We start from the raw sequence: 25,371 nt of genomic DNA, 5'->3' as shown, positions 1-25,371 counted from the left end.
TTATGAGACAAGCGGAGCTGTTAAAGACCTCAACATTGCACAATCTTTTACTCGAACTTTGAATTTGTTTTACAGTGACATGTTTTAGTAGCACACGGAGACATGAATAAATAGGAAATTTACCTCAAAGAGTTTTTTGTGATTATTTGAAAGGTTTGATCCACACTGGAGGGAAATCTTTTTATCACAAATTTGTCACATTCTATAAAGAATACACAGAACTTGAACGACATTATAACAGTTTTCATTCATTAAATCATTTCATTGTCTATTGACTGTTTTCTTTTGTGCTACAACACAAAATGATATAAACTGGCTCATCCCTTCTTTATCCTTTTTAATTGTAAAAGAATTACAAGTGTAGGCCGTTTTCTATGAAACAAATAAAACTACTAGTACATCTCCGTTATCTGGAATAGAAAAATAATTGCCAAAACTCACGTAAACCTCATTATTTGTTTTTTTCTTTTGATCTAAAATGAACAATTTGAAGTTCAGCTTACGGCAGGCGAATCGAGGGAGGTCTCGTCCCCGGGCTACCCCGACCCTTACCCGGACTCGAGCACCCAGTATTGGCTGATCACGGCTCCAGACGATTACCGCATTACCATCGAGTTCCTCGACTTGCGTACTGAAAACTGTAAGTCCGTTAACCTTTGTGAGGTTCCTACAATGTTTTGAGAGTAAATTTGCAGTAGACGATATTTCCTGTGTATCCTCCCTGCTTCTATATAACTAGACCTTATATGGCTTTTGCAGGAAGTGTGGAATAAAAGGCAACCAGGTCAACATGCCGATTTTAAACATTGTATTGTTTTTTCGAAGAACTTTTGAAAACAAAAGAGTATGATGTTAACAACGTAGATTAACATTGCCTACCAACAAGGACAAGTTCCCAACAGGAATGAAAGTCATTAAGCACCTAAACCCGTTGAGGACGGACTGATTTTGCTACAACACGCATTTCCCATAGACACCAATGACATCATCAAATCCAAATCTACACGGAGGCATATGATTCAGAGTGAAGTAATAGCTTGGCTGAAACAAACTGTTTTCCTCGAAATCCTCCAAGAATTACTGTCCTTGTTTTCTCTGGCTTCTACAACATATCGAAGATGTGTGTTTCTTCATTTCTTGAATATACAAAATACCTATATAAATATATGTATGTATATATATATATATATATATATATATATGTATGTATATTGTATAACAATATACACATATGTCATATTAGAATGATTACAAAATATGAAAATGATTGTTTTATATTTCAATAAGTAGATATAACATATCCATCCCTGAAAACTAAGATTATCAGGACGTTAATTGTTATCTCTGCAGTTTTTCCAAAATTTTTCTCTCTCTCGGTTTTGTCTTGGGCTTTCTATATTCTGGTGTTCATAATACTGTCCCGTTTTCTTTCGACACTGCACAGTCTACGACTCGGTACGCGTTGGTAGCTCCGCGGAAGCCGAGGGAGAATTTATCGCCTCCTTTACTGGATACGATCTCCCACCAATTATGACGTCATCGGGCAATGCATTGTGGATCCAACTTTTGAGTGACGACGGCACGGCGGAAAGCGGCTTCCTTGCGAAAGTGACGGCCGTTCACGTTGACGGTAGGTTTAGTTATGCTGCGTTTACACCATGTATGTTCCCGGCAAACACGGCTACCACGGTTGTTTCAGGCCTCCGTGGACTAAACAGAATGGACGTGAAACAACGCGTTGACACGGGATAGGCAAATGTGCCAGGCCGTGATTGCCGTAGATGTCATGTCAGATTTTAAAACTGTCCAAAAAAAAATGTCACGGCAGTCCCGGTGCTAATGAGGAATCTTGTATGCCGTGATAAAACGGGTTGAACACAACGAAACACGATGGCACGTAATAGACTGTAACAAAACTTGGAGGCGGTCCGTAGCGGAACGAGAATGGAAGTATTGACAGTCTAACCTGACCAGACGCCATGAGAACAGCGTCATTATGTTCACCGTTGCAAGGACTGGAACGAACAAGACTAGAATACGAAGAGGGGAAAACAGGAGAATGTCTCATCTACCCACGGCGCACTGCGTTTCGGGCAAATGGGGCGGACGTGGACGCCGGGAACATGGTGTGCTCCCCACTTGCACTGATGTCTAATGAAGCGAGCATTGTTGTTTGCTAGAAAGTAGTTCTCGAAAATTAATCTGTCACTATGACATCGTACAGAATAAACAAACGAACAAATAAAGCGACCAAGTTTATGAACAGCCATGGTGAATTTCATGGTGTCTGTCATACTACGCTTTAAGTTTGCTTAATGAGAATAACGATGTCTATAAGCAGTCTATTACATCAGAATGTTTCGTATTTTACAGACTTAAATTGCAGCACTTTCACTGGTCAAGACACCTATACTGACGAAGGAGTCCTAACGTGGTAAACATTGCGTTTACTGCTACTTATTCGTGAAATTTACTTCACTTTTTGAAATTCTTGCGAATTTAGTCTGTGTAAAGTCGTTCATTTGTTACCCAAATTGTAATGATGTTGCTTTGAAATTTAAACATAAAAATAATTACATATTGATATCATATTTATGCACACACATACACATATCTATCTATATAATTGAAGAGTTTTGATGCAAAAATATATGAACGACATTTCGAAAATTCTTAAAGGAATTATATAGTTTTAGTTGAGACCTAACTTCAGATTTGTGAGATAATGAGAAATCTCTTCTAAAATATGATAGAGCATGTAATTCCTTGAAGAATTCAACATCTATATGGTGAAAATTGGTTTTCAAATGGCTAAGATATCCACAACAGAGCGATTCTGATAAAAGGCGGGACCTACCTTTTACGATTGCTTTGTTTTCCTTCGTTTTTGGATGTTTCAGCCATTCCAAAAATGATTTTCATCAAAATCAAACTGTGAATGTCTTTTTAAAAAGTCGTCGGCGGTGTGGCAAAGATAGGGGAAGAGATTTCTATTTTTAGTCATGCTCCGCTTCGTTCGATCCTTCTTGTAGATGCAGCCATGGAGTGCAGCGGCGACGAATTGCCTTGTAGGTACGTGAGGGCGTGCTATAGCGAGGAGGACAGGTGCGATGGAAGCTACAAGTGTGTTTCTGGAGAAGACGAGGTGGGCTGTGGTAAGTTCGAATTTCAATTTTTTCATATATTATAATATGTACAATATTATTATTATCATTATTATCATTATTATCATTATTATCATTATTATTGTTATTATTATCATTATTATTTCAGTCGCATTATTCATTGTCATGAAGACGCACATATTACACACACGCGAGCGCGCGCTCGCACACACACACACACACACACACACATTGAGACCGCTGAATGATGGCAAGTCATTTCGTTAAATTAGGTTTGATATTATTTTACTCTAAGTCGCATTGATGTACAGTAGAAGCATTCATTTTCACAACGAGAAGAATGACCATCCACACTTGAATGACAAATCAATGGCAAAAAGCAAAGAATGTCAAAGTGAAATAGGTCTCCCTTCAGTAAAATATTACTGAATGAGGACTGATTAGACTTCAAAGTTTACAGTACGTACACTTTAAGTGTGACACAAATCACTGCACCAACAATGGTTAAAGCTTTAATGCGAAGTACACCATTTATACACTTGCTATCCACTCCTATCTCTGTTAGCTTTACACATTTCGACATGCATAAATACGAACTCATAGCATAATAATGTCACGCACATAGTGCATCCATGTTCCAGCCTGGTGCATAAAATATGCAGAATTTACTCGTTTCGAATGAAGTGGAAGATGGCACATCTGGCTGAACATTTACTTTGTCTCCGTACTCCTTGCCGAAAGATTTCTGGTCTTTGACAGATTTCCAGCTCGTGCCATGACTATCCGACCTTGCAATTGCCTCCACCAGGGGTAAAATCAATCTAAAGCAAAGTCAGCCTCAACAGCTGAGCTTGGCGACGCTTGTAGCTATCAGAGCGTACAAGTGTAATGACATCTTAATGGCATGTAATGAAGAAAGATTCTGAGCTAATTAACCGGACACAGCTGATCTCGGTGACTGCGCGGATTAGGTTCGAAGGAGACGGTTTTGATGTGTTGCACGGGTATGCCGCCTACTGTATCAATGACATATAAAACATTAAATCCCCCACCCCTCCCCTCTCTGTTTCGTTTTCACCCCCTTCTTTCATCTCTCTCTCTCTCTCTCTTTCACTATCTCTCTGTATATAAATATGTATATATATATATATATATATATATATATATATATATATATATATATGTGTGTGTGTGTCTGTGTGTGTGTGTGTGTGTGTGTGTCTGTGTGTGTGTCTGTGTGTCTGTGTGTGTGTCTCAATCCACCTTTTTCTATTCCCCCCCCCCCACTCTCTCCTTCGTCGGGGTGGTAGTACATATTTGAACACTTACTAGATGTTGGACATTCACATAAGTACCTTTTTGATGTATATTGCTATCGCGCAAAGATAATGAAATAAATATACACATGGGGAAGTGTCAGCAAAAGTACAACGCGTAATTCCGCATACAATTCGGCCCTGCTCCTCAAATAAATATCTGGTATGAAATTTACCTATATCCGACGTTCTGGATTGTGAAGATTAATAATGATTGCGTTTTCAACGTTTTATCCATAGACTTTTACGTAAACTTGGTTCCTTGGGCCATGTACCTGCACCTCTTTTGAACGTCACAGAGGGTTGAGGGGTACATACGCCACTGGAGGCAAAATTGACAATTACCGGTATTCGACAATACAAATGAAGATGCGTATGCCGCACGGATTGATCATGTTCATCGGCAAACATTCGGCTTCCTTATTGCAACCGAATGTCAAAATGAATGAAAACCACCGATTATTTATAATTTTTGGAAGTAGCCATTACAAAAAAACAAAAAAACATGTGCGTACATGGTCAGGTTGGATTCGAACCAATGACCTCCTGATAGCTAGACAGGCGTTATATCCACTGGACTACCAATCTTCCGCCTGTTAATCAGTATAAAGCGACCGGGGGTTCCCACTATCATGATTGGCGCCACGATTGAAATCGTAGTCTTAAACGTGAAGCAATCGTGGTGACCTAATTTGATCGTATCAGGTTGTATCAGATCTTGAGGTCAATCGTGGCAATCGCGTTAGAAAAATTTTGGACGGCTCAAAAATTTTGTGCGATTAACACGATTAATTTTGGATCGTGATCATCGCATCAGATTGTCTTGGATCGTATCAAAACACAGCAAATCTCATCTAATCGTGCGTCTTAACCGTGTTGATCGGGATCGGCTTTTCCACTTTCCTTCTGCTTATGTTTTTTGTGTGCACATTTCCCTTATTTTACTCGCAAATCGTTTATATTTTGCATTCCGCGAGGTGGTAGCCTCCATCTTTAGATTACCATTTCCAAATGGTAAATTGTATGATTGTTAAGGCATTTCATTAACATTATTTGTATTAAAGGTATGATTTATTGGTTTATAATTTCATGAAATGAAAGTTGTATCATAAATTGTTAGGTATTTTCATACATGTATGATCAATCCATATCACCATTCCACAGTCACACGAAAAGGAGTTCCCCGTAATCGCTTTGGGCATTTTTTTTTTACGAAAACAAAAATGAATAAAAAGAAAATGGCAATGGTATGTCTTCATTTGGCTACTTTTTAAAAGTATACAACAGTATCCTTTTTTGGGGGGGGGGGGGTGAGAAGTATTCTATTTCTTGTGTATCATATAGTCTAATAATTAAACCTTGTTGTTGTTTCATCATCCAACGTTTGACCCCTTCACATCTATTGTGACACTTTTCATGTTTTCTTTTGTGGTTGGTTGAGCAAAATTTTAGAGGAACCCCGCTCCAGCGGGCTTCCCACTATCGTGCGATCCATTGCGAACGCCACGATTGGACATTCGTAACTGATCGTGGAAAATTTGTTGAACTGGTCTGAAATTTCACGTTTCGATACGAGGTTATGCGAGTCAATACGTGTTGGTACGCTTGGATGCGATATGTCACGATTGGTCTATTTCAAGCGATACGATCTGTCACGATCTGGTCTGCCGTTCAAATACGATCCGACAGGATTGTCCCGATTGAGTTCACGATTGGAACCGATCTAACATGACCATGACGATCAGGATCCCCGATCTGGTACGTGCAGCAACGTTCCAATACGAATACCGCGAACCAAAACGGGCTGCTGAGATAAGATACGATATCTTTCACGATCGGGATCAAAAGCGACCCCCATTTAAGGCGCGATTGGACCCGAATGGGAATATTATAGTCCGGTTGACGATGGATTTCATTGTTTCACTTAAATTATGCAGAGTGATTAGGCCTATTAATTTTATCCACAACCATTGATGATGGCAAGGCTTGACAGGTTGACGATGATGACAACGTAACCTTTGCAGTATTGCTAATGACGATTATGTTATCAGAGAGAAAGCAGCACCCAGGCCAGCCATAACTTCAGATATTCCCTCGTCTGATATTAAACGTAAAGGAATTAATAGATTATTAAATCGACATGCTCACCCTCCCCCCTCACAAAAAAATGAAATATCGAACCCAAACAAATAAGATCAGCTGATTGCCCCTCTTCCCCCCCCCCCAAAAAAAAAAACAACAACAAAAAACAGCAAGACAAAATGACCTTTCTCTCCAATACATGAAGAAAATAATTATATGATGAAATGGAAGCTAAGAAAGAGGATCGGATCATTTTGAATGTTATGTAACATAGTATTATTTTTTTTTTCAAACAACATTTTATTTCGATTTCATCATCCATCGTTGATTACAATTCAACATGTAGTTGTGTTGCTTGCTGCGTGACATTTCAAACGTAGGCCTATATCAAAATATTACAAAATGATTCTTAGGACTGTCATTGTGTCAATTTCTGATTATTCTACTATACAATACACAGTAACTGCTTCACAATTATAGTCATCCCCGCTGCCTAATGGGTCAGCAAAACCAATATGTATGTACAATACACATTACAAAATATACCCATTGACTTCGTCCGTATACTCGTCACAGCAGTAATTATTAGATAATGAAATCAAATATTGTTAAGGGGTCAAACAAAAGGCCTGCATACCTATTTATCAGGGGTCAACAAAAAGCCTACATACCTATGTACACAAATACATACAAAAGCTTTACAAATGTACATGATCAATGTCTGTACATAATCCATACCTATAAAACATTACCCCTTCATCGCTCACCCGCATAACCTCATCAACACTTCCCCCTCTGAATAGAATATCCCTATTCTATTCAGAGTAGGTAAGCATATAGTCTCCATACCGTCAAGCCTCGGCTTATTTTGAAGACCCTTATGCTTAAGTTCCATAAGCTGTTTGTATTTGTCTTGTATAATTGTACTAAAAACTATGTGTTGATATACTGTTTGTCATAAATGACATGTACCATAATCATATCTGATGTAACGGAATTAAGCAGAAATAAATCAAATCAAATCAAATCAAAACACTTCCCCCTCTAGATAGGCATACTCCAGGTATACCTCACTCCAGCACAGATACACACACATATTTGCACACACACACACACACACACAAACACACACACACGCCCACAAACACCGAACCTGTTCACCAAACAATCAACAACAAAAAGCACCCCCCAAAAAAAACAAAAACAAAACAAAAACAAAAACAAAACAAAACAAAACAAAACACAAAAAGGTAGCAATAGATGTGATGATTACTAAAACATGAGAGCACTCTGGGGCGAGTAAGTCTCACAGTGTTAGTTATATGAAAGATACTTTAACCTGAAACACAAACTAAGACAAGGAAATTCAGGGAAACTTTTGAGGTACCAAAACTTTATGTTATCTTTAAGATCTGATACAATCTGATAAGACCATCACGCTTGCTGCACGATTAAGACCACGATTTCAATCGTGGCGCCAGTCGTGATAGTGGGAACCCCGCTGATAGCAGCAGGTACGGAGTATTTACGATTCTTGCCTCGAGGTGCTTTTATTGCAACTAATTGACAAACTACCTTTCATTAACGTAAATGAACACCGATAGATTAATAAACTATCCCTTCTCACCGTCCACGTCCACAGCCTGCTCGAACCCATTCTTCTTCAAGTGCTCAGACGGCCGCTGTGTCGACCGTATTCGTGTCTGCGACGATGTCACCCACTGCTCGGATGATGAACTTCACTGTGGTGAGGTTGGCTTATGTGTTTACGTGATCATATCCTTAAGCCGCGACTCCTTCGCAGTTTCAGAAATGTCCGTATACTGTACACATTACTTTAAAGGGATGGTATACTATTGGCTGAGGTGAGGATTCAGCATTTATTTATTTATTTATTTATTTTTTTGCGAGATACTAATACTGTAGAAACCACTCTATGAAATGTTAAAGGGAATGTATACAGTGCTGGTTGAGGTAAGGACTTAGCTTTTAACGTTTTGCGAGATATGCAGAAACCACTCGATGAGATGTCAAAGAGCATGCAATTCTAAGGGGTATCAAAAGTTTGTTTGATGAAATTCGGTTTTGAAATGGCTGAGATATCCAAAAAAAAGGTGAAACAAAGAGATCCTAATAAAAGGCGTGGCCTTTCGTTTTTTAATATTATCAGTTTTTTGGGGATCTCAGCCATTTGAAAACCAATTTTCATCAAATATACGTTGATTCCTTCTTAAAATTACATGCTCTTTCATATTTCATAAGAGGTTTCTCATTATCTCACTTAGGAATGTTCAAAACATGAATTCTCACCTCAACCAGTACTGTACAGTCCCTTTAAAGAGCATAGAAACAATATTCAGAGGAATTCAAAGTTCATTAGATGTAAATAGGTTTTGAAACGACTGAGATATCCAAGAACAAAGTGAAAACAAAGCGATTCTAGTGAAAGGTGGATCCTACCTGTTAGTAGGATTGCTTTGTTGTGGATATGCCAGCTATTTCAAAACCAATTTTCATCAAGTAAACTTTTTTTTTATTTCTCTTTCAGAATTATATGCTCTCTCATGTTTTATAGAACTTTTCTCATTTTCTAAAAAAAAAAAAAAAAAAAAAATGTTTGAAACCTGAAGCTCCATCCTAGCTGAAACGGCACACCATCCCTTTAACAGGTTCCCATAATTGAATGTTAGTTGTTCTGACGTAAGGAGAACAGCTATGTTTAACAGCTGAAGTGAATCGTGTTATCATTTTCTCGAGGATGTTACACTTCAGGTAATATTCTAAAGACTTCGAGTCTCGCTGTTCCATTTCTTTTTCTTTTCCTTATCATCGTCCCACGCTTGACGTAATACTCTTGCGGAGCTGCTAGTTGTCTTGCAGCAGCAGCAACAGTGGTAGGAATAGTAGTAGCAGTAGTAGTAGTACATGTGATTATTGCTGTTGTTGTTGAGCAGTAGTAGCAGCTGTTGTGGCAGTAGTAGTTGTAGTATAGCAGCAGTCTATCAGTTGTAGTAGTAGTAAATGTAGTAGCAGCAACAACAGTAGTAGTCGTAGTAGTAGTAGTAGTAGTAGTACGTAGTAGTAGTAGTAGTAGTACGTAGTAGTAGTAGTAGTAGTAGCTGTTGTTGTTGTATAGAAAAAACTAGTAATGGTAGCAAAAGTAGCAAAAGTAATTTTAAAGGCAATATCAGTTTATTATTCGTCATTGTTAATCGCTCGTTTATCCGTCAGATTTCCAATGCGATGTCGGTTACACGGTGAATCGCGTGTTTGTATGCGACACCACGAACGATTGCGGCGATTTCAGCGACGAAAAGGATTGTGGTGAGTAATCTTTCTGACTGAGTTTTCATCAGTCGGTCAACATTTATATCGTTGATAAGCTTTATTGTCTTTTCCATGTTAACTGGTCATTATTATTATTATTATTATTACTATTATTATTATCTATTCGTCTAAAAACATCGCAGTATATCAGTACGATAAACAATACAATACAATACAATTCAATGGAATATATAACACATAGGAATGACAAGGGGCAATTAAGAAAAAAAATGCTACATGCTGGTAAGAAATCGGCAAAAGCAATATAAATTGTTATTTCTTGGAAATATGCCATGTTACTGTTATATTTTTGTTTTATCTCAGAGTTATTTCTAATTGCTGTTATATCATTCTTAATTTTTCCAATCAAATCGAAGGAACTCAATCATAGAGTCAAACATCATCTCGTTATGTAATCTTTGCAAGGAAGGTCAACAGCTAAAAGAGAGCAATCATCAACACAAGCGCAGAAAACATCAATGTTTTGTGCAAGAAGAAATACATGAAGTAGGATCGTCCAGACATAATCATAGTAACAATGCTTGGAAGCATGCCACGTTACTACTATATTTCTCTGTTTTTTCTTAGTCATTGCTTGCTGTTATATTAGTCCTCAGTTTTCAAATTAAGTCCATGGAGATCAGACATAGAGTCAATGATATCGTTACGAAAGAAATCTAATCTTTGCAAGGAAGGTCAAGAGCTAAAAGAGAGTAATCATCAACACAAGCGCAGAAAATGATTAATGTTTCGTGCAAGAAGAAATGCGTAACGTAGGATCGTCCAGACGTAGCGTTGCTCGGAGGCATGCCATATGTTACTGTTATATTTTAATGATATTTCCGAGTCATTTCTTGCTGTTACAATAATTAGTCTTCAAATTTCAAATTAAATCAATGGAGCAAAATCATAGAGTCAGTCATCTTGTTATGTAACCTTTGCAAGAAAGGTCTAGAGAAAAATAGCGAGCAATCATGAACACAAGAGCAGAGGATTATCAATGTTCTGATAAAGAAGAAAGTACTTACAGTCATGACAGTAGGATCGCTAAAACGTAATTATAGTAACATTGTGCGCTGCCTGGTGCCTGGAAGGCATTCTTTGTTACTGTTATTATGTTCGCGTTATTTCCAAGTCATTGCTTGCTCTTATATTAGTCTTCAATTTTCAAATCAAGTCGATGGATATCAGTCATAGAGTCAATGATATCGTTACGAAAGAAATCTAATCTTTGCAAGGAAGGTCAAGAGCTAAAAGAGAGCAATCATCAACACATTAGCAGAGGATTATCAATATTTGTGTATAAAAATAAATACTTACATATTGTAGTATCATCGAAACATAATTACAGTAATATAGTGCGGCGTCTAAAAGGGATGCGGGGTTTATGATCTGTTTAGCCTCAGGGACTCGTTTGCCTTGCTTTGTCTTTAATCTTAGATATGAAATGCTTTTTCTTTGTTTCCATGGCAACGCCGGGATGACGTCTGGTATAATCTGCATCCGTAGAATGCACTGGGGAGCGGTGGCAGTGTCCCGGAGGCCCATGCATCTATAAGAACAACGTGTGTGACGACTACTTGCACTGTCCAGGAGGAGAAGATGAACAAAATTGTGGTATTTATACGATTTTCTTGTTCAAGATAATAGTAACATTTCATTGTTTGATTACGAGCTGCTTAGGGAGCTGTCATAGTCGTGATAAACATCGTAACTTAATTAGAATCACTATCATTGTCATGGTAACAGTTAGTTAGGACTATAGAACTATTTTTCGGCGAAAGGCATATTCCCCTCTCTCATGTCTCTGGCTCTAAATTTTGGAATTCTCTCGATAACAGCATGAAAAAAGCTTGGTGTTTTAATACTCTCCTTTGAAATTATTCTATTCAAAAATTCTTTTCTGGCAGAATGATCATACTCTTGTAGGCGCTAATTTCAAGTCCTTTTTTTAAATCATACTCGTTTATCGTTTTATAACACAATCTCCTGTCTATACCTCCGTGAGACCATGAACTCGTTCATTGTGTGCGTTGGTATTGACCTTCCAACCTCTCTTCCTTCACCCTTTCCCCGTCATCTTTAGTCTCTTCCTGTTATTCCTTCCACACTTATCTTTTCTCTTTTCATAGAAAGAGAGCTGCCTTGTGTTTGTTTGTTTGTTTGTATGTTTGTTTGTTTGAATGATTGTATTTTTTTGTCTTTCCTCTCTTAATAAACGCAATTTGTCTAGTCTTGTTATTTAACTGGTCAGATATTAGTCATTGTTTGTGAAGAGACTGCAAACTACAAGCTTTGCTTTTTAGCAGTCCTCTCCATTTCCGATCAATTTCGACTCGTCAGTTATCATGAAAGTAATAACCCTTTCATATTGGTTCACATCATTTTCCTTGATTGTTCTGTTGTATCGTTTTTGAGTAGTTATGTGTATTCAAATGTTCATGTGCAATCAAATTTTTCTTGGAGACGAAATAAAAAAGAAAATGAAGTGAATTGTAATCACAAAATCTAGTCGTGCACATAATCGCTAATGCTCTTCCTACCTATGTACAATAAACTGTATTAAAGATCATAATACTATGCACTGTGCGTTTCGACGTACCAGTGCCCCGCATATGAAAAAAAAAACCGCCCTCTATTGACTTGTCCAATTATTGTGCTCAAGCTCAATGATCCACCTGAAACACAATTTTCGGCCTGCACGTGCACCCTGATAATGGGACATTGATAATGACGTTGTTAGTATAGCTTTCTGTCGAAGAAATATCAAGCCGGAAGGTTTAATTGTTCAAGTGCAACATTGCTTACCTTATTGTACATGTCTACTATTTTTGTTATTGGGTAGATCGTTTGATCTGCTGTTCATACATTGAGGCCTGATCTGTAGATTGCTGTGGTTGAAAGGCGTAATCTTCAGGACATTTTCTAATCAAGATATTTTTGCAATATCTCAATGTCTACGAAGTACGTAGTAGATTTAGGAAGATATATTGCGCAGTGTCGATGATTGAAATGGAATTGAGCAAAAACGGTCTTGGATTCAAAATATGATTATGGTGTTGTTTTGCTGTTGAAAAAAAAAAAATTCTAGCCCACCAATTGAACAAACTCCACATAATGATGTACGTATTATACTGTAGCTATCAATCTGAAAGAGATTTAACTATTGATAAAGTTTAGAAAATGGTATCCAACTAAAAAAAAAATGATCACACATTTTATCGTAAGGCATTCTATCGAATCGCTTGAAATTGTTTTCGAGCGACCAACACATGTGTGCATGGGAAATTATGCACAGATGTGGGACTTCATTGTTATTTTAATTCGCTGGTGTCATGAGTGGTTTAATACCATGGCAACCTTGAAGTCTTTCAGGCATAAGGTTATTGGAGTCAGCAGAGCGGATGGGCTCTGCCGCGCTCTTCCTGTTTTAGAGTGTCAGTATCAAAAGCCATGACATCGAAGATTCCATTCGCAACGGCATTTACCATTGTAGGCAGAGAATTTCAGAGGTACTACAGGGAAGTTTAGATAGAGAGAGAGCGATAGCGAAAGTGCAATTCGAAACCATATTCAGGTCGACCTGAAATAAAAGAGAGCATCAAATCCGAAAAGTAACAGTTTCATCGATATAGTACATAGAGCAAGAAAGTTATGAACTAAAAGGAACTCCATAAGTTCAAGGAATGATTATAATTGATATGACTATTATATTCATAGCTATACATTATACAGAGGTTATTGCCAGCCACTATTCAATTCAATTCAGTTGAATTTTTCATTTCGTTTTTCGACGAGATCATAGGCATTTCACTCTATTTGGTAACAGAGAATACGGTTTCATAGGCAAAACAAGTAAACTGATACAATATTGTGGAGCCTGTTATAGTAGCTAATTATACGTTGTCATGAAAATTAAAGTAATAAAAATCAAATAACAATACTCAAACGTGGAAAATGGAAGGACCCACGAAAAAGACAGCTTGTAGAATACGAGAAATTGTATTCGAGATGTTTTCTTTTTACGTTTTATTTTGAATATTTACTCGGCCTATCTCCCACCTAATTTGCATTTTGGGTTGCCACAACTGTCATTTTTCTTTATCTTTATTTTTTTTTTCACGGATTTGATGAAAACTCTTACATTTGTGTTCTATGTGTTAAACTGTTAAAGTCAACTTCAACACAATGTAAAGTTTAATTCAAATCTCTTCATCATTGCTTTTCTTTTTCCCTTTATCTTTGTCTCCTGTTCCCTTTAATCTACACTTTCTCTACACTTTCATTTTTTCCACAGTTTGTAAATCCTGGCAGTTTCAGTGTTCGAATAGCAGCGTGTGTATCCCGTACTGGGAGCGGTGTGACGGCAGTTACGAGTGTGACGATCACTCCGATGAGCAGGACTGTCCAAGTACGCCAAGATACTTGTCATTCAGTCATTATAATAGAATATAGTTATACATTATATAGATGATGACTGGCGGGGGGAGGGAACATACCGAATGTTCCACCCGAAGGGTTTGAAATGCTATTGAGGGAGGTTATAAGTCCCGAGATGAAGTCGAGGGACTTATAGCCTCCCGAAATGGTATTTCAAACCCTGAGGGTGGAACGTTTGTTCCCTCCCCCGCCAACAAAAGTCATCATCTGTTATATTATATAGGTTAGTCAAATCTGCTTTTTCACATTGTATGAAATAGGCAAGTTTATCCTATCGATTGCGTGAAAAATAGATGATCGTTCAATCGTTTGGTATCATTTGTCATTTGTTACGTGAAAATGTTTTCCCATGGGAGAACATCACAAAAATGTTCTGCCCATGGGCGAACATAACCAATGAGCTTCCATCACGTGACAGTGTTTAGCCAATCACTAACCGGTATTTGACTAACCCATTTAATATAAAGGAATGTTTTACCGGGAAGGATATGTTCCCACCTTCATGATTGGTGTTTTATTATTTACCAATATGAGGATCACGTTTTATCGGCTGCGTCTTATACTGATATCTACAAGAGTTATCGTTCACGTGTATAGCAAACACTTCAAGAACTAAAAACCAAAAAGTAACTGTCTCCTAAGTTCCCATGATATGTTGATAGTTTGCCCAAACGCGACATAATCATTATTTAGGAATAGAAGTAGTATCAGAGGGACCGGCAGTGGACGAAGTTGTTCAAGCAGAAATAATTCAGATAGTAGACGTAGAAGTAGATGTTAGTTCATGTACCAGTAGTTATCAAATTCTTGTATCCAGGCGTGTAGTCCAAGTTACAAGTTACTTCGAAATGGTGTCATTTCGTTACGATGTTGTCATTTCGTCGACGAAATGACTGATTTCGTAACGAAATAGGCCATGCGACACTTGGCGCCCCATACAGCTCGCACCAGCTCCCCACCAGCTCGCAGGCTCAGGTCGCACAGTGGGCATTGGGATTTACACGTTGAGGCAATGCTCGGTGAACCATTCGAGAGCACCTGCTAGCCTGTTTACTCTTTTTTTTTTACCACTATACGCTCACACTCGAGTAATCCACGTGGTTTGAATGCAAACCTATTAAGTCACGAGCCCCCCCCCCCCCCCCAGCAAAAAAAAAAAAAGGATAATAATGATAATGATAACAGCAGTATATAGTACTGGTAATACTAGTAGTAGAAGAAGAAGAAGAAGAAGAAGAAGAAGAAGTAGTAGTAGTAGTAGTAATAATAATAATAATAATGATAATAATAATAATAATAATAATAATAATAATAATAATAATAATAATAATAATAATAATAATAATGATAATAATAAAGATAAAAGGTCACTTTCAGTCGAACTGTTTAACGATGTTTTGCTCCTCCTGCAGCTTGCTCCGGCCGTCTTCATCAGTGCGAATCCTTCCAGTGCATCGCCACAGACAAGGTGTGCAACGGGGCTCGGGACTGCTTTGGAGGAGATGACGAAATTAACTGTGGTGAGTTAAAAAAAAAAGATGCCAAGCTAACGGCAATAATGTTTTCTGTCATCATGCTTCAAATTTTACAACCTGATTTGTGTTATCGATTTTTTTCTTTTTTTCTTTTTTATTACCACCGCCAACGAGGTTATGTTTTGGCCGGCGTTAGTTTGTTTGTCTGTTGGTATGTCTACTTGTTTGCAAAATCATTCATAAAATTAGGAACGGATTTGGATGAATTTTGCAGGAAAATTTGCCACTGACGCAAGAAAGAAATCATTAAAATCTTAATAGTGTTTTTGAATCACCGTCTCAATCAATTGCATGTGCACTGTCATCTAGCACGGTTTCATGCAAGGAGATGAAGTTGACTAATTACTTATTGCAAGATGAATAAAATTCTTACCAAAATGTGAATAGAGAGACTATAAACAACAATAACGAAAGTTTAAATGATGTGTCTGATTTAATTTTCGAGACAATGAGACCATACCGAGCTGCGAGGAGGGCGAGTTCCGCTGCCCGAACGGGAAGTGCCTCCGACCAAGCCTGGTGTGCGACGGAGTGGACCAGTGCCGCGGCGGTGTGGAGGAAGAAAACTGCACCATGGGTATGTGCTGCTATTAAAGCTTAAAGAACACGTTCACTTGAATATGATGATGATGATGATGATAATAATAATAATGATGATGATGACGATGATGATAATGATTCGCAGCATTTGTAGATGTGGTACTTGTGGAGGGAGAAAACTGCACCACGGGTATAGGTATGAATAAATGCCGCTAAGCTTAAAGGACAAATTCACTCAAATATAATGTTGATGATGATGATGATCCGCAGTATTTACAGATGTGATACTTGTGGAGGGAGAAAACTGCACCACGGGTAGGTATGAATAAATGCTGCTAAGCTTAAAGGACAAATTCACTCAAATACTCTCTAAAAACAATCGAGTGAAAATATTCACTCCTAAAAGAGTGAATACAAAAAAGAGTAGATTTAGAGTGAAATTGGAGTGAATTTTGAGTGAAAATGTTCATTTTCACTCGTTTTAGAGTGATGTCAGGGATCACTCCAAAATCTTCGAGTGATCCCTGAGGTCACTCCAAAATGAGTGAAATTGAACATTTTCACTCAAAATTCACTCCAATTTCACTCTAAATCCACTCTTTTTTGTGTTCACTCTTTTAAGAGTGAATATTTTCACTCGATTTTTTTTTTTAGAGAGTATGATGATGATGATGATGATGATAGTGATGATGGTGATGATCCACATCATTTGTATAGCGCCATAAATTTGTTTTAGAAACATTCAAAGGCGAAGACTCCTCCCAAAATATGGGTGGATGCAGCAATATTAGTAGAACACATCAGCAAAAGTTTGAGGAATATCGGAAGTCCGATACAAAATTACGGATGTTTGAAAGTTTTTGTGCAGCGATGGTTTCATGAAAAGACTACTACAGTTTGTGCGGTCACGTATATGTCAACGATGTATAGCAAAATATAAAGTAAATTTCAGAAAATTTCTCTTTTTTTTAATGAAAAGCACACATTCCCTCAACTTGTTATTATCGCATGTTAAGGGTCTTCCTGTCAAACCCTCTTTTATTTTGGTAGATTGCGTTGAATTTTGTGGTTGCATGTGTGTGTGCATGTGTGTGTGTGTTGGGGTGGATGCGTGATCTTTCCCCAGAAAAGCGAAAATATGAATATATATTATTTAACCCAAACTTCTCAACACCTTACCTCCTCCCCTCCCAGAGGTTAGTACTGAGTCAAATGGTGTGGATCCTAGCTGCATACCTTGCTCGAGCGGGGAATGCGTCCCACCCAGTGCCCGGTGTGACGGGAACCCCGATTGCGCCAGCGGAGAGGATGAGGACGGGTGCATGGTGGAAACTCCGGCCCCTCGTACGCATCTACCATTGCAATCTCAACTTGGTTTTATTTGGGCGTTTTTCTCGTCATCGGTGTTTTTTTTTTCCCTCATCCTTTTCCTGTTCAGAGTTTGTGATTTCTTTGCATTACATGCTATTCCACGCAACCGGATAGGGGCAATTAGACCCAAACATACATACATACTGCACAGTGGTCAGTGCAGAAACTACACAGCATGGAACAATAATTATAGAATTTGCCTTGACATGCCCAATATGATTATAACAAGGAAATGTGGACCTTGACATAAATATTTGTAAAATGCTCACAAAAACAAAAACAAACAAAAAATGATTGATTGATCTAGCGTGTACTTTCCTCTTCGGACGAATAATTATATACTTTTTTTGGGGGGGGGGGGGGGTGTTATCTCAATCAACGCGTGCCAACAAAAACTTTCATCCCTTTAATGTCAATGTAAGAGAGTTGCTCAAGATGGACAAAACTCACTGTCGGCGCCTCCCTAATAATTTAGTGAATAATTCTTGTTTTGTTTTGTTTTTTTCTCGCTCTCTTTCTAGCCTCTTGCGAAGATGGACAGTTCCTATGCACTTCTGATGACTCGTGCGTACCGATATCACGGAGATGTAACGGGATTAAAGACTGCCCTCAACGTGAGGACGAGACAGCATGCGATCAAACGACTGGTGAGAAGTCTCTTCTAAAACGGATATTTCGGTTTGGTTCAATTAGTATTCCACATGACACTTTTCAACCATTTTATACAAGTACCGTCATGACAATGATTATCTACATTGTATTCAAGAGCAAGGCAACTGAAAACAAAATGGACTATCACTGGAAATTCAACGCAGACACATAAATTTTCATCCATAGAAGCATTGACCGTAACTACTCATTATTCAAATAACAATGTCAGAAGGCCAGGAAATTCGTCTGCAGAAATTGATGCCATCGTGATTACATGAAATTGAACCTTCTTCCTAACGCTTTCTCACCCTCACTTTCACCTGGATTTTAGACGCGTGTTCGAGCTTGGACGATAATGCCTATTTCGTCTGTGATGGGAAGACAGACTGTGAGGGTGGTGCCGACGAAATGTGCGGTGAGTTTTCAGTGCCTATAGGCCCAGTAAAGCTGAGTATGAGAGAATATTAATATTCTCTTGTTTCATCCTTTAACACTCAGTACACATGTACTTACATATCATCGCATTTAACTCTGTAAAGATGTATAGTTCAGATTCGACTTTTCATCGTCACAGGTAGTTTGTTTATGTTTTTAGACGAATTGTACGGAGTAAAGGCGTGTTTAAGATCATTTGCTTTAGTGTTCGTGCTCTGTCATATTGAAATTGTGTCTTTTGGCACAGCGATTTATCCAGTGGGATAATCACTAGACTGCACGCATCTAGCACGTTTTTATGACAAGCCAAATGTCCCATAAATTTAAAAAAAAACTTTATCGAATGATAAACTTTATGGGACGTTTGGCTTGCCATAGGCGTTCATCATGAATCAGTAGCCTGCATAGTTGCATTATTACGTGCAGGATGGATGCACTGTACATGTCTCTTTGATTTTGAAAAAAAAAATGAAAGATTTGGAGAATAACGAAATTGTGAGCAGGGGTTACCTAAGAAAACAGTTTTTAGATGTGCTATAACCTAACAAACGAGCGATTGCTTTATTTGATATCATTGGCTACTTTTGATACAGAATGCGGTATAACACCAGCATTGGCATCGAAGATTTACGGCGGTCGAGTGATCACGAGGAGGGGCGAATATCCGTGGCTGGTCATGTTTAGCGGTAAGTTACTCATATTGTATAAATTTGATTGATCATATCAGAAGAGGTGTTTGAAGCGGAAAAGTTGAATAATATTTACATCAACGGATTATTCGCAACCTTTGTGACTGTTATGAATGTTTGCTGTATTTACTGTTATTATAACAGTCGACTTTTAAGATGCCTGGCTTGAGTCTCTACAGAGGAAGAGAGAAGAGAGACACACCTGTTTTACGCTTGGTAGTTAAGATTATGCTCTCTGAGTATTTTGACTTACCAAAACGTTAACAAACCATGCATTTTTTTTTTGAAAGGGAGAGAGATTTGAAATGCTATCTACATAGTCTTCCTCAATTGAGTTTCAAGTTCCTACAATCTTGACGATGGAATACTTTCTATGTTCTCATTCCCACCCGTCGTTAACCATAATGTTTTAAATAAAACCAATAAAACAAACGAAGGCCCTCTCACTTTAATAAATTTAGTTTGATTATATGTATCTTTGGTTATCGCACTTACAGTTTACAATTCCACTCGCGGAGCGAGCTGTGGAGGGGCTATCATCAACAGAAACTGGATTCTCACAGCTGCGCACTGTGTCAGGTAACTGCCGTCAAGTTTGTTCTGAATTTGAAAACAATGTAGAATATACCCAAAGAAACAAACAAAACACAATCACAATCACAAATTCTCTTCATTCCTTTTGTATACGTCCACCTTAAAAAGGACTCAACCCTTTGGCAGCAACTAGATGCTGATGCCCCTCACCTTTGCACACACACACACACACACACACACACACACACACACACATACACACAACAATAACAACAACAAAAGGCGCAAAGCTGATATCCCTTGTAAACTTTCTAGCTTAGCGTTTCATGCATAATATTATACTCTGAATCAGGGCTTCACAGTGGAGCATAAAGGACTCACATTTTTTTATTATTTCATAGGGAACCACAGGATTAAAGAAGATTTTGTTTATGCTATTTGCACTCGCGTTCATTCAACAAGTGTGCAAGGGTGTAGGCTGCAACTCTGGGCCCAGTGGTAGTATCGCATTTATCGATCTATGCAACGTAGACTTACGTTACATCGATTTCATCAGGCGACGAATCGTTAAATGGTGTTTCTGTCATACACAACAAAATCAAAGTCTTTCTAGACGGTACCTTGGATATTCTTTTTTTTAACCTCTAAAAGACGGTATTTGCCTTTAGCACGGATAACAGTCTATTTCAAAATCAAAAACACCTCTCGATATCAGCGTCTGTAAGCAAGTAATGTAGTGTGCTATACGCAGTACTGCAATCCATTGATCACCACATTCTACCGGCTTTGATTTGCTAGTCGATTTCTTTGTTGTTGTGCTTTAACGTTGAAGTCAACTTGAAAACTTTGAGAAGATCACAGTAATTATCATTGATTGCTTCTGAATCAATCATCTCCTTGGTGCGCCAACTTCTCAGCCAGCGATCCATCGGCCACTTCTTCATACGAGCCGGTGTCACTGACCGGAAGGACATCCACGAGTACATCCAACCCCGGGTCGTCGCAAAGGTCGTCCATCATCCCAATGGCAGCAGACCGGGTCACGACCAGGCTCTGGTGAAAGTAGATCGGCCATTCACCTACTCGGGCCCTGGTCCGGCCTGTCTGTCTACCGGATGCCGACTTTGAGGTTGCGCCGGGTGAATACGTCACCGTCGCAGGCTGGGGCGACTCGGGTAGCAGTGAGTAACGCTGATATCATGGACCTACTACACGTGGACATTCATCATTTCTTTAATTTATGCATGCCTCTATCTACGTCAAAAATGTCACGGAAAGCATTATAAACATTTTCCCTGCTTCGATCTTATGATCTCCGCCGCCGGCAAGCCAGAGCAAAACACAATGCAGCTTTGAAAACTCTATAAACCAAATGCGCCGAAAATATTTACTGTCTTAAATCAAGGAAAATGCACGTGCAGTTGTGGTATGTATTCAGTATATCACCGCTCAGATATCTTCATTGGCGAAGCTAGTGCAGATACTTTTAAAAGAGAAAGCTAACTTTTTAACTGATTGACTATAATTTCTAATCTCATTTTCCATATTTTCCGCTCATTTTTCCAGAGTAAAAGGAGACAGAAAGGGAAGCGGATATGTATGTCTCATTGTTGAGCAGGGTTGTATGTGTGAGATATTGCGAGCCAATCTGTAATTTCCAAGCAAATGACATGTATGTAGTCATGCACTGACGTTTGCTGCTTCTCATCATATTGGCGCTTTTTAAAGACGTTTCCGCCTGAAAAGGCGCATCAGCCAAATAAATCCGGAGTTAAGGAAATAGTTCCTTTGTCAGTGACGATGCATTAATCATTATGCAATCGTCATTTTCGAAAAACCTGTATGTACTCATTGAGATGCGCATAGTCAGGTGGCGGCGGACCTCGTACTTCAAAGTGGTTGGATTCGCTGAAAGTCCATTCGTTAGTAGGTCCATGGAAACACAGATACAAAGATAATTTTGTGTGTGGTGATTATGCAAGGCCCTCTTTTATGGGAAGAAAATGGTTCTCGAACTTTACATTGTCATCCTTGCGCGCGAAACAAACAAGCAACCATACAGTCCAAACATAGTGATGCCAGTATAGTAGACAACCTGGCTTCTGGTTTACACCTAACGAATGTTTTATACGTTTGTTTGTTTGTTTGTGTGTTTGTTTGTTTGTTTTGGGTGTTTTTTTACGCTGCTGTATCTTAAGCTATTTGCTTATTTGATCACAGTCTTCTGCATTCATATCCCACAATACATTGTACCATCATGACCATAATCTATTCAGCCAATTTTTTGTTCCATACTAGCTCCAAATCGACATTTTTTTACCTTCTATTCTTCAATCTGCATAATAGTCCATGATTGTCACCGTGAATTTCAGTCATGTTCAGTTTTGTACAGAGTGTATACCTTACTGTTTTCGGGAAAATGCTATTATAATTATTTCATATGTAGGATAATGATGTTCAAAGATAATTCTGAATAAATTGAATTGAATTGAATTGAATTGGATTGAATTGAATCGAATTGAATTGAATTGAATTGAATTGAATTGAATTGAATTGAATTGAATTGAATTGAAATCAAATTGCATTGAATTGTTTTTACTGAAATGAAACTATAATAACGATTAAAACACGCCTTTTTGCATGCAGGGCTGGTTATATCGGGAGGGACCTCTTTGGATTAAAGGAAACCAAACCCGAAATATACATAGGGATAGAGTAAAAGCAGTTACATCAACAGAACAAATCAGTCATAATTTGAGGAGAATCTGACAATGAATTCAATAGTAATGAATGTTTAAACTTTTGGTGCCATTCTTGCTGGATGAGAAGACTACTGCAAGGGATTTTAACAAGGTCATGTATGGAAAATAGCATAAAGAATTTATAAAGAAATCTTGTAATTGCATAATAGAAATGATTAATTTCACATTTTTAATAGATTGTCTAATTTTCCTCAAACTTTCAGTGCTACGATGTATTGTTCCTTTTTCTCAATTTGCCCTTGATATTGTGTTTTCATTAGAGTGTTATGGCGCCCTCTTTTGACAGGTAACAATCCCGTCACTCTGAACGCTGCTCGCCTCCCCGTGATCCCACCGGAAGTGTGCGAGCGGTGGAGTTTCTTCGACCTGGAGACACTGCAGACGCGAATCGTGTGTGCTGGCTACGAGAGAGGGGTGCAGAGTGGATGTTACGTAAGTGACATTTTACCCCAATCAAAGTACGTTTCAAAACATACAATTTGAATGTCACTTTGATGTTGATAACATGCCTATACCGCACCTGGAAATTTTGCCTCACAAAGAAGCATTAATTCCCATACAGCGCACGTTTATCAAACATTCAACCTTAATTCTTAGTTTTTCGACAAAACATGTCTCTATTCCGAATGATAGATGTTCAAATATTTTCATTTTGCAATTTCATCAAAGGTTACTCGATTCACATCTGGTAAAATGTCTGAGAAGAACACAAACATTTCTTGTACAAATACAATACAAAACAAGCTTTATACACAAACATGATAACAACCAAAATAGACCGTTGTCGTAGTTCTCAGGTTTGCGACGCGGAATCACGATTTCGATATACAGCTATAGGAAACAGTGCTTCGGTTATTGTTGTTGTTGTGGTGGTGGTGGTTGATGTTGTTATCGTTGTCGTTGATGTTGTTGATGTTGTTGATGTTGATGATGCTGATGTTGATGATGTTGATGATGCTGATGTTGATGATGTTGATGATGCTGGTGTTGATGTTGATGCTGATGTTGATGATGTTGATGTTGATGATGTTGATGATGCTGATGTTGATGTTGTTGATGTTGTTGTTGTTGTTGAGGTTTTAACCCATACACATTCCTCTTCTCCTCTATGGTATTAGGGCGATTCGGGCGGACCGCTGGTGATTCAACGGGACGGAAGGTGGGTCCTTGTCGGAACGGTGTCCGGTGGAACGACATGCGGCACGCCATACACACCAAACGTGTTTATACGGGTCAGCAGCAACGTGGACTGGATTGCTTCGGTTATTAGAGATAACTAGTCTCAGAGTTAAGGAATGAGAAAGACACACCAGCAATCGTACTTACGATAATTATTAACATTTTTGCCTTAATATCGTTCAATTTTGCGGATACACATAGCATAAAGGTATTGGAAACGGAGTGAGCAAAACAGAAATGATAGTGGAGCTGAAAAGAGGAGACTGATGTGGAAGAGGAAGAGGGAAAGGAGGAAGAGTCAAGAAAGGAAACATTGAACAAGGATGAAGAGAAGAGAGAGACAAGGTGAGCCAAGAATAGGAAAGAAGATAATGGAATGGAGGAGGAGAGGGAGGGTCGATTGAAGGACGAAAACTGAGGGGGAAAGGGGGAGGAGAATGGGGGAATGAGAAAGAATAGGGAGCAGCAAGATAAGAAGAGGACTAAACTAGGGATGAGAAAGAGGGGAAAACGAGCAGAGAAGGACAACGAAATGAGAAGTATGATAAAGGGAGGGAGCAGAGAGAACATACTACTCTGTAGGATGAGTGGAGGGAGGAATATTAGGAAGGCGAGGACGAAAATGAAGACAGATGAAGACTGTATACTTGCAATGTGCTGTAACAGTTGTATGCAGCAGCAATGTTTCTTCATCCGTTTGAACGTCAACCGCCTGGAAAGGTCTACAGTTTTTATGTTAAGCTACATGTATAACGATCTTTGTAAGCATTTAAAGTGTACATTTATCTAGGAATGCTATGGGGAGAAATAGAAAGGGGAGAATGTGATACGTGTAATTGATACTCACCTTAGAGGGGAAATCCAGTCCAAAAAATAAGTTAGTCTGATTAAAACAAGTACAATCTTAAAAGTTCAAGGGTAAAAATTTGACTGAAATCGGATGAAAAATAAGGAAGTTATGACATTTTCAAGTTTTGCTAATTTCTACCAAACAGTTCTTGTATAGTGATAACAATGTCATAAACTCACAATTTTCCATTGATCGGGTAAAAAAAAAATGACGAAAATGCAATGTTTCTGTCATTGAAGCAAGAAAAAAGTTATTCCTGGTTGAATAACTTCAGACATTATAGTGATCGGTTAGATATATGAGGATTAGAGCCTTGGGCATAATTGCGTTGCAATGAAAAACTGGAAATTTCTAAATTTTGTGTACAGACTATATAGTAAGGGTGTGAGGGAATGGCTTGCTCACTTTTCCAATTGCATATTCATATTGACTGTTCAAGAACTGTTTCCCCTCAAAATAGCGAAACTTCAAAATGTCACAACTTCCTTATTTTCCATCCGAGTTCGATCAAAATGATAACGTTGAACTTGTAATA

The 25,371-nt window shown here is 38.4% G+C and overlaps 1 pseudogene; it reads left to right on the top strand.

Moving 5' to 3' along the window:
• The window catches only part of LOC139730032 (uncharacterized), a 121,032-nt pseudogene extending 96,945 nt beyond the window's left edge, over positions 1 to 24,087 (top strand).
• The last annotated feature ends 1,284 nt before the right edge of the window (positions 24,088 to 25,371 follow it).

The sequence above is a fragment of the Diadema antillarum genome, unplaced genomic scaffold (assembly GCF_040938485.1).
Source record: "Diadema antillarum isolate AM-2024a unplaced genomic scaffold, OU_Dant_1.0 seq00000286_RagTag, whole genome shotgun sequence".
In the NCBI taxonomy this organism is placed as follows: domain Eukaryota; kingdom Metazoa; phylum Echinodermata; class Echinoidea; order Diadematoida; family Diadematidae; genus Diadema; species Diadema antillarum.
This window is presented reverse-complemented; position numbering and strand designations above follow the sequence as displayed.